The following is an 8,515-nucleotide window of genomic DNA, read 5'->3' as shown; positions in this document are numbered from 1 at the left end:
ATCCGCTGCCCACCTTCGTGGCTCCCTCCTGATTCCCTTCACGGAGGCAGAAGCCAGCAGCGCGGGGCTGGGTCCAAATCCTGCCGGTTTCGTGAGATGGTCGCAAGGGCAAACGTCCCCTCTGGGATTTAGTCGAGGACAATAAATGGTTTTCTGTCTGTGACCTAAATCGGGGCTGAGGTCAGTTCTCCAGAAGTAAGAGGCTAATGTAACAACACAGATTTTGCTTGGGTTTACATGTGTGGGTTAAGCTAATCCAACAAGAAACAAACATTTTCAGTGATGGTCTTTTTTTTTTTTTTTCCTCTCATATAGGCTTTTCAGTAATGCATTCTTTATCCATAAATTAGCAACGACATTGAAAGAAATCCTTTAATACCATAAAATGACAACAAAACTGGGACTGGGAGCCAGGGCTATTACCTTCCCCGTCCGTGTACTTACAGCATGAGCAATCATACCCCTGGGAAAACTCCGACCTTACCATTAAGCAAAGTACCCTGTGATTTTACATATCGCTTCGCTTGCAACCGGCCGTGAGCACAGATAACAGCAGTTTTCCAGAGAGAGGCTAAGGTGGACAATAATTCACGAAATGCACCTCCGCTTTTACATAATCCTGGAGGTGCTACTATTAGCCTTGCTGCAGCCTGACAATTATTCCCATAAACACTGGCTGAAAAAGCAGGGAAGGTGTTATTACAATGTTTGACAAGCGCGAAGGCTAGGGCGAGCTTCTTCAAGGGACTGTAAGGAGTCCCTTGAAGGGGCCAGCCTGAGTTACTCTTACTTAAAAGCCAGAAAAAAAACCCTCCGTTATTACATCGGCTTTGATGTTTTCAAAGAAAAAGAGAAGGCAACAACCTCTGGGTTGTGATGAATGTCTTTTTTTAAGCTAAAGGCAAAACGAACAGGGAAATAAATAAAAGGACGTTCACCAGCACAGAGCAAGTCCCAGTTCAATGCGATGTTGACAGCCAGGTTAGGACTTTGGTGGTAAGTGGTCCTTCTGCTAACCGTGCGCAGTAAATAAAATGTCAGCAGCTATGCCTGCAACAGCACATCCTTGAAAGGGTACTGGGAATAGTCTACAACTATTTTTCAGAGAACATTTTCCCTAATATTTTTAACTCCCTTTCCATTTTTTCAACTCAAAATGGCCTCTGCTACCCCTGCCCCTCAGGCACATGAGTATGGTGCTCAGGAATAAGTCTGCGTTTGTGTTGAGAAGAAACATCAAAACAGGCATTACAGAGGGGAAAATGCTTTATTTACAGATTATTGATTTTATGAATGGACAAGGAATGTCTAACATAGAGAATTTTGCTTTCAGTTTTCCTCAAACACACAAAATTTTTGGTGAACAAATATTATTTAATGCTTTCAACCACAGAATTACTATCCTTGCAATACATTATGCTCTGCAGATTGTGAATTGCCAAGTTTTTTTTGTTTGGTTGGTTGGATTTACCTTCATAGGAGGATGCTTTACTTATGGTAAAGTACCTGAAAACAAGGTTTCCTGATGTTGGGCAAGTGGCGTTTAGCAAGGGGAGTTTTCTGTTCAGTCCCTCGTTCTGTTTCCTTTTCCAAATTTTTGGAGGAAACCAAGCTTTCTATGCACACTATTACGGCGAGCCAAAAATAACAACCTTTAAATTAGCAGGGAGTAGGTGGAGGGGTACAATGAGCACACCAGCTTGCCATAACAGTCTGGATGTTTAAATGAAGAGATAGGACTTGACATGCAAAATAACTAGAGCTGTCAGATGACTAATGGCTTTCACTCAGTATAGACCCAGGCCCTGGAAAATTTGCTAATGAAGTGGGATTACTTAAAAACATGCCTCTATTAGCTGGCGTGAGCCCCAGCTCCGCAGGCAGGTCTGCTGAGGAGCTGCCATCCACCCACACGCACCTGACTGAGGGGTTTTTGGCCTCTGGCCCCGTCTTTCTGCCCAGTGCTGACAGAAGCATTGGCAGAGCAGGATGGTGCTGAGCCCCCTCCTCTGCTAGGAAATGTCCTGTCCTTCACCCTTAGGTCTTCTTCATCATTCTTCTCCATGTGTTGCAGAGGGCACATGGCAGAGAGTGCTTATCGGGTGTGAGAGGAGCCTGGAGGCTGCAGGGTGCCCTTCGGGAGCCGTAGGCTGAGGACTGGAGGAGGCAGGATGCAGTGGGACCTGCTGGATGATTGCTTGGTTTATGGCCTTGTGTTTGTCTCAAAGCATACTGGCAGCTGAGGGGTTACTCCTTTGGACACCTACGAAAGCCAGCCATGAGCAGTTTTGCCCCAGTAGCAGGGCAAGTCCCTGCACAACCTCCCTGATGTTGAAATTAACCTTGTTTTGAGCAGCAGGTTGGACCAGAGGCTGCCGGAGGTCCCTGTCAGCTTCACTTTCCTGTGAATTATGGTCCCATTTATGCCACTTGTGCCCCATATAATGAGAAAGTTCTGCACTGCGCTGCCAACCTCAGCCCTCCAGAAAATGTCTCTGCTCGCCTCTGCTTTTCTCCCTTCCCCTGACTCATTTTGAGGAAGCTCTCTCCGAATTGCTTTGTTTACCGTGTGGGGTGGCAGCTTTGTATTCTCATCTGTAACGCATGGACAGTTCAGCATGCTGAGCTTAATTTAGTCCTTCTGGCTCTCCTTTGCTGCACCACATGAGGGAGGAGTGTTTGGCTCCTTGTCCTGATTTTGCTCTGTGAGGATGGCTCATTGTCAAAGCGTTCTGCTGCTGGACGGTATTGGTCAAGCCTAGGAAGTGCAGACACTCCCCACCCTCCTTTTTTTTTTTTTTTTTTTTTTTTTTTTCCCTTGCCTTTCCATTTCTCCAGAAGTTTTCCAAAATGGCAAATCAGACCGGAGTTACAAATCAAGTTAACCATGCAACTACAACCCAACTGTGAGACCTTAAAGAATCACAGCTCAGCAGGACAGCATCTCACCACTGGCCTTAGTTGGCAGGCGATGACTTGCTCCCCTACAAATCAGTGTTGCCTGGCTCCACTCAGCCAAGCCAGCAGCTCACACACCCAAGATACCAGTGACCTTCTTTGAGGCAAGGGCACATCGCTGACCAATGCTCAACTTGGAGTCCACCAGCACCCCCAGGTCCTTTTCTGCCTAGACGATCTCCAACATGTTCTGGTGGTGCCTGGGGTTGTTCCTCCCCAGCTGTAGGACCTTGAACTTTGCCTTGTTGAAGGCCATGAGGTTCCTGCCAGCCCATTACACCAGTCTGTCAAGGTCCCTGTGGGTGGCAGCGTGACCCTGTGATGTATCAGCACCTCCTCCCTGTTTTGTGTCATCAGCAGACTTGCTGAGGGCACAATCTGCCCCATCGTCCCAATCATTAATGAAGGTGTTGGACAGGACTGGACCCAGTCTTGACCCCTGGGGTACACTGTTCGTTGCTGACCTCCCACTAGATTTCGTACCCTTGAACACCATCCTCTGGGCTTGGCTGTTCATCCAGTCTACATTACTATTTGCTCATCCAGCCCATACTTCATCAGTTGATATCTATGAGGACCTTAATAGGGACAGTGTCAAAGGCCTTACTGAAGTCCAGGTAGACAATGTCCGCTGCTCTCCCCTCACCTACCAAACCAGGCTTTTCATCCCAGACGGTTCTCAGGTAGGTCTGGGATGGCTTTCCATTGTGGTCTTAGGTGTGATAGAAAGGCTGTGGTGGCTGAGGGCTAGGGCTGGTCTACCTCAGCTCTTGGCTACCCGTGGATTTTGCTATAGTCTGATCAAGCTGTAGTCTGATGAGGTATGCTTGTTCATAAGAGGACAGCTCGAAGATCTGCTTTTAATTTGTGCTATTGTCAGAGGTATAAAACCTACTGTGTGCCTGGGATGGCTGCTGCGTGCTTGGGTTCTTGTAACTGTTCTGAATGGCCAAGTGGCTAGCTGAAATCTCCTAATCCAGGGCTGTAGCACGCTAACAAATTTTAGTAAGACCTTGTGCTCAATCACTGGGGGATTTCTCCTAAAAATCGATGCCTGGGAAAGTCCTGTATTTAATCTTGCTGGTTAAGTGGCTCAACTACAGTGCCCAGTGTGGTAATGCCATTTAACGCCTACCATTAATCAACGTCTTGACAAAGAAAACTGGTAGTTTGCATTTGGGTTTTGCAAGCAACGTTACGATTGGTGAGATTTTGATTATTTTTTTTAAAGGGAGGGTCAACATTTGACGCGTAGGAGTTGGAAGTAAATACTTTATTTTACAGATGCGAGGACTGACTTGGATTTCCCCACTGCCACGTTCGAAGCGGGGAGGCGCTTCCCGCTGGAAATGCTTTTATTACAAGTGTGTTTGCTTTTATTACAGGCGCGTTTGGCAGGGCTGGTGGCCGGTCTCAGCCCGTGCTGCTTTACGGGGGCGCTCGGGACGCACTCGGGGGGCTGGGGCTGGGGCTGGGGCTGGGGCGTGAGGCGCTCCCCTCGGGGCGGGCCGGGCGCGAGCCGCCAAGCGCGGGAAGCTCGAGGCGGTCTCGCGCCCCCCTCCCCTCCCTCCCCTCCCTCCCCTCCGCTCCCCGCGCGCGCCGCGGTGCCGCACCATCCCCAGTCCGAACGCCGCGCTGCTGGCCGCCTCCTCCTCCCATTGGCCCGCCGGGCCGCGATTGACGGCCGGAAGAACCAATGGGCGAGCCGTTCCCATGGCGCCCGGCGGCACCGCCCCCTCCCCCCCCCCCGGCGGCCGCAACATGGCAGCGGCGCCTCCCGGCGGCGGCTCCGCGCTCCGAGCGCTCCGCGGCCGGGCCCAGGCGGGGCAGCGGCGGCGGCGGCCGTGAGGGGCCCGCCGGGGCCGGGAGCCGCCGCCAGCACCAGCACCAGCGCGGCCCCCCCGTGCCTGCCAGGGGAGCCCGGCGGCGGCGGCCGCCGCGCTTTTGTCCGCCGGGAGCGGGGCCTGAGGGGGGTGGGGGGGGCGTGAGGCGACCCCGGCCCCTCAGCCCGCCCGCCCGCCCGCCCGCGCCTCGCCGTCTGTCCGCCACCGCCGCCAGGTGAGCTCCCGGGGGGGCGGGACGGCCCCGGCGGATGCGCCACCCGCGGCGCTTCGATGGGGGCTCTCGGCTATTGCCGGGCTGCCTTGGTGGCCGGCCGAGGCTTCCCAGTAGGCTGCGGGCAGCGCTTGGGAGGCCTGGGGCCAGCGGGGTGCTCGGCATCGCTTGAGCCGCCGCTGGCTGTGAGGTGTCTCCCGCCCCGAGCTCCCTCTGATTGCCATCAAAGAGACCAGCGCAAGCGGCCCCTTCGGCTCCTCCGGCTGTTGGAGGCGGCGCTGGGTTTCTGTGGGTCCAGCTCGGCCCCTCGCCTCGCTCACAGGCTTTCTGTCAGCGGCTTTCTGTCGGCGGAGCACACGCAGGGTGGGCGCTCCGTGCCAGGAGCATCGGAAGGGGCTCGGTTAAAGGAGCGATGAAGGCACCGTGTGAAGGACCTCTGCGTGCCGCAGGGGGGAACCTGGCTGGGGCTGGGGCTGGGGCTGGGGCTGGAGCTCTCCCTTTCTCCAAGTTCTCGCGCCGTAGTGAGGCGCGCGGTATAAATAGAAATGCTGGGGATTTTAGCCACTGAATTCAAAGTTACGGTTTCCACAGCAACTGGCACTCAGGCCGATTGCTACGTATGTGATATTTCTTTTTTTTTTTTTTTTTAATCTGGCTTCTCATGCTATGTCAAATCCTCCTCCACGAGCATCCAGTGCTCGTTCCTCCTCAGCATCTCCCTCCGCTCCCTTTAGCCAGTTGCCCTCTTGCTCCGCTGCCAGCTCCAGCCTTCCTCCCGTCTCCTCCTGAACCAGCTGCTGGTGGAGCCGCGCACCGTGCCCCACTCGTCCACCGTGTTCGCTCATCCCCCGAGCCCTCCGTTTGCTTCCAGCTTCCACAAACACAGGAAGAAGCAGCCCCGCTTTGAACCCCTGGCATATCCTGGAAGCAACCGCGTCTGCTTCCATCTCTCCCTTATCTGAAGGGCTGTTGTGACAGTAGGGTCTGCACAGCTTCTGAGGCGTGAAGGAAGTGCAGCTGGCGAGCTGTGCTGGGGGCTACGGGACGGATTGTCACCTAGGGAGGACCAGGGTGCAGCAGTCGTTGCCAAAAGTCTCTGTCACGTGCGTGTGAGGAGCTGCTAGCGTGTGTAGCCAGCAGGTTGATGTATATACGTGGTGGTGTCCGAGCTGCAGTTTCCAGAGCAACTGGAGGTTTGTGTCTGGTAAGGCTGTTAACAGAAACATGGAACATCGCATCCGGTTTTCCTTTCTGAAAGCCTGTTTTTAGCTACTCTTAGCAATGCAGCTGGGCTTACCTGTCTGAGAATACGTGTAAAAACCTCCCATGACCAAGCAGATCTTCTTCAGGTGTGTACTTCTGGGATGAGAGCAAGAGTGGAAAATTTCAGCCCCCAAAGTAATTATCCTTAGGGTTACAGCAAAAGGATTAAAAAAGGGGAGGTAGGGGAACAGAAATGGAAGTGCTTTTTTAAATCTCATCTGTATCTATAAAAAATACTAATGGCAAAAGTGCAGAATGAGTAAAAAGGCTGATGCGGGCTGAAACCAAGCGTGAAGCAAAGGGTTACTGTGGCTGGAGCTCGATCCTAAGAAGAAGGGGACACGGGATCCCCTGTAGGTGGGAGCAGTTGGGCAGACCGTGCTGCTGGAGGCTGTGTAATGTATGCATTATCTCTCTGGCTGCTGCTCCACGTGAAACTGGATCCCTCGTGCAGTTTCACAGATGGCTCAGCTCTGAGCAGCCGTGCCAAGGACCTTCAGCATCAGAACAGGTCACTTTCCCGGCGTAACTCAATTCGAGCCGATGTTATTTTGAAAAAGTTGATGCATCTGCGTTGTGGGATTTCCCCTTGCCCTGTTGCCAGCGATAGGCATGTCGTGCCCTTATAAGCTGCTCTGCTGGATAGCCAGATGGGTTGGGGCAGCGATGCCATAAAATGCTTTGTAGGCTACCTGGGAATCTGAGGCAGGAGGCTTGAAGCGTTGGCTTGAGCAAAAAGGAATCGCAAAGAGAGCGTCCCAGGGGTCTTCCTTGCTGTTTTTGTTAGTAGCCTTCCAGCTCCATGTTTTCCTTTCGGTGTTTTATATCTATACATATACTGTTCCACTGATGTTGCCGCCTGTAATAGCGTTGTCAGCAGCCTATGGTTTTTGCTTAATAAAATGGAGGAATGATTCTTCTCCTGCGAGGGGTTTTTTAAATGAAACTTAAACCCAAACCTTTGTGATCTTTGGTACGCTGCCCAGATTATAGAAGCAACGTGATTGAAGCAGCAGCTGGTAATGGCTTGAAGTAAATTGAAATGCCTTGAACTTCTTACCAGGTCTCCTTCACAGAGGTGGGGAGCTCGTTTTCTATTTAATCAGCCCAATCTTGGCCGTACCGTGCAGGCTGGGGAAGGGTTTTAGATCGCTTGCCTAGGAGCAGGCTGTTGTCAGTGGCTGCTGCCTGCCCCCTCCACGGCTGGCAGTGCTGCCTGCTAGGTGTAAAGCAGAGAGAGACAGTAACAAACAGGGAGAAGGGCTGGATTTTCATGGGAATAACCACCTATTTCTTTTCTTGGGTGCTCAGAGACTGCCTGTGCGTGCTGTGCTACCAACTTCATTGGCTACATCTTTGTAAATCAAGGTACTGGTGCTGGGGTTCAGCGTGGTGTGATAAGCTCATCCATCTTGGCATCAGGGCATCCAGTTTGACGTTTCACCAGTCTGCAACATAAATACTCCTCCTTGTTTTTCTTTGAACTCCTCCATTAACTTCGGTGGATAAAGCCAAGTCTTCTGAGCACCTGCGAGCTGGAACGAGATGCCCAATCCATTAACCTCAGCCTTGTTTTAGGATCTTCTTCCCTTAGAGGAGTGGGCAGGGAGCGAGGGATGGAGGGAAGGCGTTGTGCTCATGAGGACGGACCTGCTGTGTCACCTCAGCTGCTTGGTCTGCCCCGGGACCAGCAGCTTTAGCTCCTGAGCAGCATCTTCTGTGGTAAGTACTGCAGGGAGCCATCCCACCAGGCTGTGGGGTTGCTCCCACCCTGTGTATCTGCCACCTGGGAGGTCTCCTGGCAGCTGTGGCCTGGAGAGGAGAGACGGGAGAGAGGCAAAATTGAAGGGGAAAGGCAAAAGGGTTACTCCTGCTGTCAGGTGATAAGGAGAAATGGTCTGGTCCAGAGCAGTGGATGTCACACATACCTACCTAAGCGTAGGTTGTGAGGAATGCAGCAAATTTCTGGATTTGGAATTTTGCAGACCAGGCTGCAATAAAATGCGTGTTTGGAACACATTATGTCTTCAAGCAAGAGGGGTTTTTCTTTGTTTATTTTTTAAAACCTTTGGCTGTAGTTACCATCTGCGTCGGGTGAACTTCACCCTGCTTCGTGTTATTTGGCATGTCTTTATGGGTAATTGTTTTTCCCTTTCATATGTTCTGTTCCGAAGGTTAGTGCAGTTTTCCTCTTTGCGGATAAATAATTTAAACACCTGAACTGCTTACATGCATGCAT

At 52.0% G+C, this 8,515-nt stretch overlaps 1 protein-coding gene across 2 annotated transcripts in view; it reads left to right on the top strand.

The window, feature by feature from the left end:
- The first annotated feature begins 4,746 nt into the window (after positions 1-4,746).
- Positions 4,747-8,515, top strand: part of TIAM1 (TIAM Rac1 associated GEF 1) — a 155,183-nt gene continuing 151,414 nt past the window's right edge. For both annotated transcript variants that reach the window (XM_082770453.1, XM_082770452.1), the window contains exon 1: positions 4,747-5,016. The gene's annotated coding sequence lies outside the window, so the exon portion shown is untranslated. The remainder of the gene's footprint in view (positions 5,017-8,515) is intronic.

Source organism: Aythya marila (genome assembly GCF_965140915.1).
Source record: "Aythya marila genome assembly, chromosome: 1".
Taxonomy (NCBI): Eukaryota; Metazoa; Chordata; class Aves; order Anseriformes; family Anatidae; genus Aythya; species Aythya marila.
Note: the sequence above shows the minus strand (reverse complement) of the source record. Positions and strands in the feature narration are given on the sequence as shown.